Source organism: Sorex araneus, chromosome 5 (assembly GCF_027595985.1).
Source record: "Sorex araneus isolate mSorAra2 chromosome 5, mSorAra2.pri, whole genome shotgun sequence".
NCBI lineage: Eukaryota > Metazoa > Chordata > Mammalia > Eulipotyphla > Soricidae > Sorex > Sorex araneus.
The window spans coordinates 208,012,533-208,024,915 of NC_073306.1; the positions used below are offsets into that span (position 1 = coordinate 208,012,533).

The 12,383-nt window shown below is 40.1% G+C and overlaps 1 protein-coding gene across 6 annotated transcripts in view; it reads right to left on the minus strand.

The window, feature by feature from the left end:
- MAPK10 (mitogen-activated protein kinase 10) overlaps positions 1 to 12,383 on the minus strand; it is a 275,595-nt gene that overhangs the window by 139,229 nt on the left and 123,983 nt on the right. The gene's annotated exons all lie outside the window — the stretch shown is intronic.

A 12,383-nucleotide genomic window follows, 5' to 3' on the forward strand; every position in this document is an offset into this window, starting at 1 on the left:
ATAATTGCCTATGCTAAAGACCAAACTAAATGTAAAACACCTTTAAAAAGTTACATAATATAAACAAATATTTGAAATTTTTTAACATTTTAAAATGTGCTTTAAAAGCAGAACTGATGTGGGGGAAGGTCAGGAAAAACTGAGTACTTGAAAACACTGAGAAAAATAGTCCATTAGCCTTGTAGGCAACCCACACCCCCCGAGGTTCAATCCTCCCCAGGTCCAATTCAGGCACCACATATGGTCCCCCAAAAGTCCTGCCAGGCGTAACCTCTGATCACAGAGCCTGGAGAAAGCCCTTAGTACAGAGGTGCGTGGTCCAGCTGAACAATCCATTAGACAGAGCCAGTGCATGCATGGCCTGCCACCTAATGTGCCGCATCTAGGGACGAGAGAGAGCCCTCGACCGCTGAGCTCATGCTCTGCATTCAGGGGGCCCAGGTTCCGTCCCTGACACCAAACGGTCCCTCGAACACCACTGGAGGAAACCCCCAAAGTACAGTCAGAAGTCCTCGAATAATGACACTTGCGCCCACCCCTCTAAAAATCCAGAGAAAAACCAATAATTCTACTTCTACAGATTTTCTCAAAGAAACTCTGCTTTATCATGATGTTGGTATATGACGATCTATAGGGGCTTCTCATCGTAAGTAAAAGAAATACTTTCAAAAACTAGAAAAGGCAAATATCCATGGAGACTAACGATGCACTCATGTAGTGGAATGCCGCATAGCAGTGGAACGTGTGAAGTTGACAACAGTCTCATAAACGTATTAAACATACGATAAGAAGTCAAGGCTGGGGGCTGGAGAGATAGTTCTGCGGGGAGGAAGGGCACTTGCTTCACACCCAACAGACCCTGGTTTGATCCCCAGCACCCTTTAGGGTCCCTGACCCCATCAGGAGTGACCCCTGAGTGCAGAGTCACCAGGAATAATCCCTGAGTGCGTTAAGGGTGACCCCCCCAAACAAAAACAAAAATGGAAGTCAGATTTAATTCATTGATTAAAGTATGCACAGCTAACTATTTTATTTAAGGAGAACTTTTTACTGTGACAGAACTGGAACAAGAGTGCAGTGGGGAGGGTGTTTGCCTTGTATGTGGCAACCCAAGTTCGATCCCCGACATCCCATATAGTTCCCTGGGAAACTTCCAGGAGTAATTCCTGAGTGCAGAGCCAGGAGTATAACCACTGAGCATTGCTGGGTGTGATAACCCCCACCACACACACATACACATACACACACACACACACACACACACACACACACAAACTGTAGGGAGAAGCAAGCAAACGCAAAATTCAAAAAGTCTTGGGGTAGGTAGCTCTCCCAGGAATCGAAAGGTCCTGGGAACCACAAGGAGATTTTCAAACTTATTCCCACATCTACTTCCTCCAGTGGAAGGCTGGAGCCATGAATGTTCGTTAAATTATTTTAAATCCCACACAGAGGAAAAAAATTACTTGGATAAGTCTAAAATATTTTCTAATGGGAAAGTTAAAGTGACAAAAAGAGCCGGTCGCCATCCTTCACTCATTTGTTGGGCGCTGACTCTGTGAATGCTGAGACGAGACTTTCCATAATCCCCATACAAGAAAGAAGAAATGCCCCGGGGAAGTGCCCGGAAAGAGCTGAAGCTGATGACTCCATCAGGCTTCTGAACCGAAACACTCTGTTCCTTGGGTCTGAAGAGGGTCCCCCCGCCCTCTGCCCAGCACCTTCCTTGCTTGCTCCCATGCCCAGGAGCCTGGTTTCCTGAGTACCACTGAGCAATCCTCAGCACCCAAGCACCACCAAGTATGACCCACAAGTCCACAAAGAAAAACTGAACAACTTCTCGATATCTCTAGGCTTTCTGCTATGCAAGAAAGTAAATTGTCCACAGGGGGGGAAAATTCTAAGAAAATTACAAGAAGCAACAAAACAAAGCATCACTAAAAGCAGCATTTAGTCCCCAAATTGTAAACTCAAATGATTTCATTGCATTTCCAAGAAAGTCCTGTATAAATCTTCCCAATGACTTCTAATTCTTTTTTAAAACATTTACTTTAGTTTTGAGTCAGGTGAGATTTACGTGGTAGAGAGGTTAGGTTGCTTGCCTTGCATGCATCCCACGCTGCTTTAGTCCCTGGCACCCTACGAGGTATGATGCCTGAGCACAGAGCCAGGAGCAAGCTCTGAGAGTATTCAGTGTGACCCCAGTGCGCAAACTTTGTGAGATACAATTAAAAATTTATATTTTTATTGAGACTTATTAAAATTATGGGTCATATTAAGAAGAACAGAATTTTGTTTTAGTATTTGATTTAGGGGGCACATCCAGCCGTGCTCAGGCTTGCTCCTAGCTCTGTGTTCAGGGTTCACTCCTGAGTGCTCAGGAAACTGTAGAATCACATTGGTTTGTCCTTTCTCCCTTGCCACAAGGAGCTTAGGTTTATTGGGTTACACCCATCACAGTGCTCCTGAGTCACTCCCATTCCTCTGTGCTTATCTGTAACCTCTTCTCTGTGCTCTCTTCCCCAACTTCTTTTTGAAAGAACCAACATTCTTCATTTGTTGTTTGATTTTACTTAATAATTTTTAAATTATTTAATTTATAGGAGTATAGCTGCAGATGTCATTTTACTTCACATATACTTTAAGAAACATAATAATATGCTTTCATTTCCCAGACCAATCATTTTAGCTATTGTCATCATGTACTTATACTTAATAAACATAATACAGTGCTATATTTTGCACTAGAGGGGTAAATATATTTTAAAGAGATAAAGAAATTACAAGCAAGGGTACTTTATATTCACTCCTATAGTTTCTCTGTATAGTTCTTTCATACTTTTCTTTAAGTTTGATTTTTAATACTGAAAGGTTTTTTAATTTAAACGTTTAATATTTTTCAATTCTTTTATTTTTATAGTTGTTCACAATAATTGATTACATTCAGTATTCCAACACCAATCCCACATCCATTACACCTTCCCACCACCACATTTCAAATTATTCCACCCCGATCCCAAAAGTCTACCCCAAAAACAGAACCTAAATAATTTATTTTGTATTGCTTGTTATAAATAATCTGCCAAAGATGATCCAGAAAATTTCCTTAGAGGAAAGTGTGTGAAGACTGTTGCATCACCCTGGAGCCTTAAGCCCGTGCATAGAGTATAAAATATCGCATGGCCACAAGCACCCCAAGAATTCTAAGGTTTTAAGTAGGGTGATACAGCTAGGATTAAATTTTTAACTGGATGGTGATTTTGGGGTCTGGTGGTATCTCTGCGGTGTGTTGCTTTTTTCCTCTTCTGAGGTTGATTTGTGAGTCTCTAGGTCATGGTCGTTTTGGTAGCCACACTCAGCACTCACATCTGGCAGTGCTCCGGGACCATGTGAAGGATGCCTGGAGTGTTCCTGAGGCCAGACAATGTGGGAAACTGAACTTAGAAATTTGTATATGCAGGGTATGTACTCAACCACTTGACCAATCGCATCAGTCCTTACATTTATGTGTTTTATACTATCATACATTATATCTTATTTTATTTATATTTTCCAAATATTCATCTTAAACATTTCAAATATGTCATTTCATTATTTTGCAGAATGCATTAAGTGGGGAAAAAAATCACCAAACTACTCTCTAACCATTTCCTCAGTCTTTCACAATATTTTGATGATATATTTTTAATTGAATCGCCGTGAGATAGTTACAAAGCTTTCATGTTTGAGTTTCAGTCATACCATGATCGAACACCCATCCCTCCACCAGTGCCCGTTCTCCACCACCAATGTCCCCAGTATCCTGCCCTCCCCCATCCTGCCCCTCCCCCTGCCTCTATGGCAGACAATTTCCCTATTACACTCTCTCTGCTTTGGGGCATTATGGTTTGCAATACAGATTCTGAGAGGCCATTTGATGATACTTCTATAGTGAATATCTTATACAGCACAGCTGTTGGTTATGCTCAGATCTTAGGTCCCTTCCATATCACAGTGTACTCGTCCAAGTCAAGTAAATATGCATTGTTCATATGTCTACAGTCCCAGAGTCTGTTCTTAGTATTAGAATGTTCAGTATGTTTAATTTATTTATTAAATAAAAAATCATCATCATCATCATCATCATCATTATCATCATCATCATCATCATCATCATCCCATTGGTCGTCAATTTGCTCAAGCAGTCTCAGTAACGTCTCCATTCGTCCTAGCCCTGAGATTTTAGAAGCCTCTCTTTACTCGTCCTTCCCAACGATGCCGCACTAGAGCTCTTTCAGGGTCAGAGGAATGAGACCCAGCATTGTTACTGGTTTTGGCATATGAATACACCACGGGGAGTTTGCCAGGCTCTCCCATGTGGGCAATAAAGTCTCAGTAGTTTGCCAGGTTCTCCGAGATGGAGAACTAGGCTATAAGATGAAGCCCAGAATAAAAAAATACTCAGATAGAAAAGAGCTTCTTTATTTCTTTAGCGCCAATCTAAATATTTTCATCATCATCTCGCATGGATCCACCTGTGAATTCTGAGTACATTTGCTGCTATCAAATCAGGGATGGAGAGTTTGCAACCATGGGCATATGAAAGAGCACAGCCTGGACAACTTCACAAATGCCACCCAGCAGAGCTGTTTCACTCCTGTACAGCTGAACTGGGCCGGTGGGAAATAATGACATTCAGCCCACCACCAGAAAAGAATAATTAGTCTAATTTTTAATAAATGAAAAATCTTACTGTGGAAAATAAGCGCACTGACCTTCCTGGTTGCATTTCCATGACTAAGTCACACAGTTTATACAGAATCTTCTGGTTTCACTTGAGATTTAGAAACAAGATCCCTCTATATGAAATTCCTAGTTAAATTTAAAAAAAAAAGCTAGTTTGGCAATTATATGTTGTGCTAGTATGGCAGAGAACATTTGGCAAAACTACACAGAAAGAACATAAACAGCTTAGGGTATTTTCTCAGTATTTGCAGAAAGTGAGAATTAGTGGCAATAGCTTGGTACAAATAGGACCCATGAGTAGATAGAAAATGAAGGGGGAAATAATTGGGAGAGTTTAGTGCTTTCAATTACTGCTTGCTCATGTGGGAAAAGCCCCCTACGGACATCCCTTGCTATGTGTGTACTCAGCTTCTCCTCATTACATGCCTACATAAGTCAATGATTGCTCCGAGCAAAGCAGCGGGCCAAATTATATGAATGGGATACACTTCTGAATTTATTAGGCTGGACTGATGCAGAGCAGCTGTGATACAAAGAATAATGTAAGTAGGATGTGTTTTAATAGCTCATATCATTGCTTAATCTTTTTTTTTGTACATCAGATATGTTAACTAAACCACAAGAGGGTTTAAAAAGTTTCACAAATAGAAAAATCAAATTGTGTGGGCATTTTCAGGATCCCAAGGGTTGTCACTGAAGTGAAATCTATACATGGAAAAACACGCGACTCATAGCAATTTTTAAAAAGGGTCAACAATCTCCATCTTGATTTAGTATGTAACAAACAAAATCTATAGATAATTTTTGAATTCATTGCAAATGATTCTACAACAGCCTGAAATTATGAGATTAGAACAGAATCACTGCTTATTATTAAAAAAAAAGTCTTCAAAAATACATTTAACAAATACACAGCCAGTAGGGCATTTGCCTTGCAGGCAGCCGATCCGAGTTCGATTTCTCCGCCCCTCTCGAAGAGCCCGGCAAGCTACCGAGAGAGTATGGAGCCGACACAGCAGAGCCTGGCAAGCTACCCGTGTGTATTGGATATGCCAAAAACAGTAACAATAAGTCTCTCAATGAGAGACATTACTGGTGCCCGCTCAAACAAATCGATGAGCAACAGGATGACAGTGACAGTGACAGTTGGTATGGAAAATGAAATTAATTTTTTATGAAGACTAGACATATTATTTTAAAATTCTTATGCTTGTGTTTAATCACTTAGTTAAGAGGTCAACAAACTGGCCAATACACAAATCTCTGTTTATCACCTGTTTGAAAACAAAGTTTTATAGGAATGCTGATATTTATTACCTTGCAGATACCTTGTTTTTGGCAGATTCCACACTATAACGGGAGAAATGAATAACTATGACAGAATCTACCTGTTCAACAAAGTTTTACCAAATAATAACTAGGATTCTAACTTCACGTTTACCCAAGAACATCTGAAAGCCCATCACTAATCAATACAAAAGCAAAATGTCTCCAGTAATAGATATAAATATGCAAAATACTCCCTAACAAATGATACACAATATCTTTGTTTGCTTACAACTAAAATTTAAGTACAAAAATTTAATATAAATATAAAAGTATATAAAATACAGTGTTGAAGTTGGGAAAATATGTCTCTTTTGTAAATGTAAAAGTAATTTGTGGGGCCAGGGAACATATAGGAAGCATCTATGAATGGGACTGACCATGCCTTACATGTGTGAGACACCAGGTTCAATCTCTGGAATCAAAAAAAAGTACATTGTTTTGTTTTTTAGATATTTTATCAAAGCAACACTGTATTGTAACACTAGGTAAGTTTCAGGTAAGCATCAACAGGGATATACATCAAGTTCACCATTGAAAGTCCAATTCTATCTTTCAAAATTCATTTGTCTCCTTAGAACCAATTAACTTATTTACCTTTCCTCTTCCTTTATATAGCCCCCAATAAATATTATCTTTCAATTTTTTTGTGTGCTTTTTGGGTCACACCTGGTGATGCACAGGGCTGACTCCTGGCTCTGCACTCAGGAATTACCCCTGGCGGTGCTCAGGGGACCATATGGGATGCTGGGATTTGAACCTGGGTTGGCCGCGTTCAAGGCAAATGCCCTACCCACTGTGCTATTGCTCCAGCCCCCACAAAATTTTATTTTTTATATAGTTTATCTGTTTCTTTTCCTTCTATGCCACGTAAAGAAGAAATCATATGATAGTTTTCTTTCTTCATCTATCGTATTCACTAAACATGGTAATTTTGTTGTTGTTGTTGTTTTGGGGGTCACACCCAGCGATGCTCAAGGGTTACTCTCACTCTGCACTCAGGGATCATTCCTGATGGTGTTCAGGGGAGCACATGGGGTTCCGGTGATCAAACCCAGGTCGGTCACATGCACGGTAAACACCCACCTATTGTGCTATCACTCTGCCCCCTAAATATGGTATTTCTGGGTATCCATGTTGCTGCAATGACAGGATTTCATTTTTTGCTTGTTTGTTTCAAGCTGTATTGCATTCCATTGTGTATTTAGAAAATACATCTTCCTCTATTATGAATAGGGGAGGTCAAGAGCACTTAGGTTGTTTCCAGCCCTCCACACCTCTTTTTAGTGATACTCTCTCTTAATGGAGTATTAAAAAAATAGTGAGGGAATAGAAAATGGCTAAAGATAACAAATTGCTGTTACATGAATTCAACATATATTTGGCATGCGCTACATAATATTAAATGTTTTATTAAATTAAATATACATCCTATGTCAAAAATATGCTGGAATCTTCATGTATAAAACTGAGCAAGACAAAGATAAAGAGCTAAAATTTGTGGCTTAATGAATTTTCCATTGAATTAAATATCATTAATTCCCCCCAATTCAAGATTTTACAAACTGTAATTTTTCTAATTTTTAAATGGGGTTTTAAAATATGTTGATTTTAACATAGGCATAACACAATTTAGGCAGTAAAAAAGGAATAAACTTTGCCTTACTAAGGGGGCAAAATAAGATTTTAATTCTACTGAGCAAATAGCATTGTTGCTTTAATTATGCAGCCCCAGTATAGTTAGGCCAATAGAGACCATTAATTAGGTTAAATGTCAACTTAAATCCTTGAAAGATATTGAACTTGCATGAACAAATCCATCCCTTAAATGATGTGGAAAAATCTAACAATATAATGAGAAGAATAAATTCAAAGGTCACTCTATCTTCCAGTCACTTAACAACTGAATTGGAGTGAAGAGGGCAAGAAGGAAATGACTTGTAAAAATAATTAACCGTAATCTCGGAAATGCAAATAAATTAACAGGAGAGATGAAGAAGGAAGAGCTTTTTCTGGGGCTCCAAGCTAGCCCTTACGTTCCTCACCACAGCAACACCCAGGTACGAGCTCGGTCCCCTCCCTTTCCATCCCTGCGTTTCTCCAGGACCTTTTTCTCCTTCTACTACACACTCTAAGTCTAAAACTTTCTCACCGTCTGCTTCCTGGTACCCTCTACCTACTGACCTGAGAGACAGATTTCTCTGAATAACCCCTCTGTATGCTATGTTGTACCGCCAATTCTTTACAAATTTGACATAAAACACAAAGTTTAAAAATCACTGTTCTAAAACTACGCTCCATAGCACAATGGTGTCTTTGTACTAGTTAATACTTGAGAGGATAACAAACAAAAGGCACAGAGCAAGATATTTGGTATTGCTCCATATAAATTAAGCTGGAAATGCCACTAGGTGATTAGGTTGCACTGTAGCACCGTAGTACTGTCGTCCCGTTGCTCATTGATTTGCTCGAGCGGGCACCAGTAACGTCTCCATTGTGAGACTTATTGTTACTATTTTTGGCATATTGAATATGCCATAGGTAGCTTGCCAGGCTCTGCCGTACAGGTGGGATACTCTTGGTAGCTTGCTGGGCTCTCCGAGAGGGACGGAGAAATCGAACCCAGGTTGGCCACATGCAAGGCAAATGCCCTACCCTCGGTGCTATCACTCCAGCCGCTCCTAAACAATTCTAACCAAAACCTTAGCCCTAATCTTAATAAACCTAATCCTAATCCTAAACTAACCCTGATCCACGCATAAACCTAAATCTACTAATTAGCCTAGATTTTAAAATTATCCCCTACTTTACTTTTATTTTTAACTTGAAAAACAGCCAAATCCAAGGTATAAAATCAATATGCAAAAGTCACTGGCTTTTTCTGTATGGATTTTGCTGATAATGATAAAAATACTTTCTCCTATCTGTTGGCCATCACTATGTCTTCCAGGAAACGTCTCTTGAACTCTTCTCTCTATTGCTTGATAGGGTCGCTTTTTGGTGTCATTGAGATTGTAAGTATTTTCTGTATCTTGGAACATAGTAGCCCTTTGTAAGATGTATGATGTGTGACTATTTTATCCCGTTCAGTGGGTGTCATTTTATTTTAATCATTGTTTCTTCTGCATTGCAGAAACTACTTTATTTGATGCAGTCCTACTTGTTGAGCTTTTCTTCCGTTTTCATTGCCAATGAAATAACAGATATGACTTACAGGATCAGGAGCGGTGTATATATTATTTCCAGGAAGTATTAAAATATTCTTGCATCAAATCATTCAAGAAAATCCTTCAGCAAATATCCTAGAAAGTTCACCTAAGTTTTACTCAATGTATTTCATGAACTGGGGCCTAATACTCAGGTCTTTAATCCATGTTGAATTATATGGATTTTTTGTGTATATCATGAATTAAGGATCCAACTTCAATCTTTTGCATGAGGCTAACCAGGATTTTTTCCCAGTAGTTGAAGACGCTTTTCATTTGTTGAAGACACTTCCTTCCTCCACTTAACACACACAACTCACTGGTCCTAAGTACTGAACTTCCGTACATCTGAAACTTTACTTCTGTGCCTTCAGTTCAATTCCATTGGTTTGGTAGTCTGTTTATATTCTAGGTAAAAAATATATTTTGATTACTTTAGGTTTATAATACTGTTAAACAGTATTAAAGGTGAAGGACTGCAAAACTTTCCATCTTCTGGGGCTGGAGCAATAGCACAGCAAGGAGGGCATTTGCCTTGCACGCGACCAGCCCGGGTTCAATTCCCAGCATCCCATATGGTCCCCTGAGCACCGCCAGGAGTGATTTCTGAGTGCAGAGCCAGGAGCAACCCCTGTGCATTGCTGGGTGTGACCCAAAAAGAAAACAAACAAAAAAAACTTTCCATCTTCTCTCTCTCAGAATTCCTTTGACTTTTCAGAACATAAAACCCAAAACCTTTTGAGGGGTGTGTGTGGAGGGGTGGAATTTAGGGTCACACTCTACTATGCGCAGGACTGTAGGATAACATAGCCTCAGGTAGGTTAGGTTTATTGGGTTACTCCCGTTACAGTGCTCCTATTCCTCTTTGTTTATTTGTAGCTTCTTTCTTAGTGTACTGTTGACTTATAAATAATGGTTTTCTCTTCTCCTTGAGTCCTTTGCATAGTTTATTCAGAGCATGTCCTTTTTGTATGGACACAGGAAGACTTAACAAATGTTATGCTTTTGTAACCTGGGAGTCATTTGACTCTACATGATATTTTCCCCCAGGGCATCTGTTCTCTTGACCTAAGCCTCAGCTGCCCTTACTTCCTAGCATCCCCAAAGCAGGGTCCCCACGACGTGGGACGAGAAGGACTCAGGGCAAGCGGTGAGTTGTGTGCTACCCTGGCATCGAGATGGGCCTGGCCAAAGTGCCTAATGCTTAACTATAAGTTAAGAGCTTGATCATGGACAAATGTTGTCATGATCCAAACAGTGATACTAGATTTGGACCCTGCTAGGGTGAGGAATGATTAATCTGGCCTGAGTGCTGTGGTCTGAGCCTGTGGCAAGATGTTGCCAGGAGAGCTGCCTTGCAAGCCTCAATGTATCTCTTGCTATGTCCATGCAAAAATAACTAGTATTAAGATGTTAATGAGCGTTTGGAATGGGGAGAGGAGAAAAAACCCTTAAGAGGTATTTTGTCTACTGGCAGTCAGGAAGGACTTTGGAATGCCCTGCCCTCAGGAAGGGCTTTCTTATGTTGATTTTGCTACCTGGCTGGGTGTAGCCTAGAAGGCAAGGTGGGAGAGAGAAGGAGGAGGAGACAGAGAAGCCAGGGAGAGAAAGAAGCGGCAGTTGATCCAGAGAGAGGCCGGAGCTGGGAGTGCGGGAGATGAGAAAGATGGAAGATTGAATAAACGGTAACTAATCAGCAACTAGCTTGGTCCTCGTTCTTCCTTCGCCTTTCCTTGACCGCCGACCATCCCGATCCAGTCCACACACTGCAGTTCCAGAGCACTGAACGCGGGTGGTGAGACAGAGCCGCCCAGAGAGCCCGAGAGTGCACTCGCCCCTCGGCGAGCTTTAGTTTTTTACACAGGACAACTTGCGGCTCTGTGCGAGGGGGCAAAGGCGGTGGTCACTCTGACCAAATGCCCCACTCCTGCACTATATCTCCGTGTCCTCCAAACTGCTCTTACAGAGGTGACACAGGATCAGTGGGGGAGGGTCTTGGGCACTTTGGTGGTGGTGGGGTGTGGTAACTGCACATCAACCCCATACATGTTAACTCTATTTTAACTGCTAAATTTGGGAGTCTTACCCACATCCAATCTAAGTAAACTCTAACAAGAAAATTGGCTATAAAAATAACACTTTTGGGGCCTTAGAGGATAGTACAGGAGTTAAGGTGCTTGCATTGCGTGCGGCTTATTTTGATTCAGTCATGGGAACTGGAAAACTTCCCTGTTAGGAATGATCCCTGAGCACAAAGCCAGGAATAATCTCTGTACAGAGCCAAGAGTAAGAACTGAGGATATATGGTGTGGTCCCCAAACCAATAAAATAATATATATAAATTATAGGATCAGGAGCAACATATCTATTATTTCCAGGAAGTATTGACAGCAGGTAGGGCGTTTGCCTTGCATGCAACCGACCTGGGTTCGATTCCTTCATCCCTCTCAGAGAGCTGAGCAAGCTACCCAGAGTATCCCACCCACACGACAGAGCCTGGCAAGTTACCCGTGGCATATTGGATATGCCAAAAACAGCAACAATAAGTCTTACAATGGAGATGTTACTGGTGCCCGGTCGAGCAAAATCGATGAACAATAGGATGACAGTGACAGTGATACAGTTGCAAAATTTATGTAATAAGTTTAAATCTTTTACACTTTGAATTATTCCCTTAATGATAATTAAATTAAGACAATTAAAAAACACAGATTAGAATCTGTTAGAGCTTTTACAATAAATTGCTTAATTTTTCTTTGCAGAAATGTGCATAATTACAATGTTTGCCTAATTTAAAAACAAAAAACTACATTTTTGCAAAACATATTTGGAAATTTACCAACATCCAATTTAAGTGAAGTGAGTTGCATTTCAAAACCTGTTTTGAAATGTGCCATTCATAAATGTGAACAGTAGAATTACTTGTAAAAATATGATAATCATTTCTAAAGACAGTTTAATATGGTTAATGGCAATAAAATATGCAATATAAACTTTGATTTCATTTCATTCACAACATTTTATAACTGGTGGAAATGTCACCTATCACAATAAAAAATAAAGATCAAATAAAACAATTGGATGGCTTACTGCATTTAGCCATCACTCCTAAGGACTACTCATGTC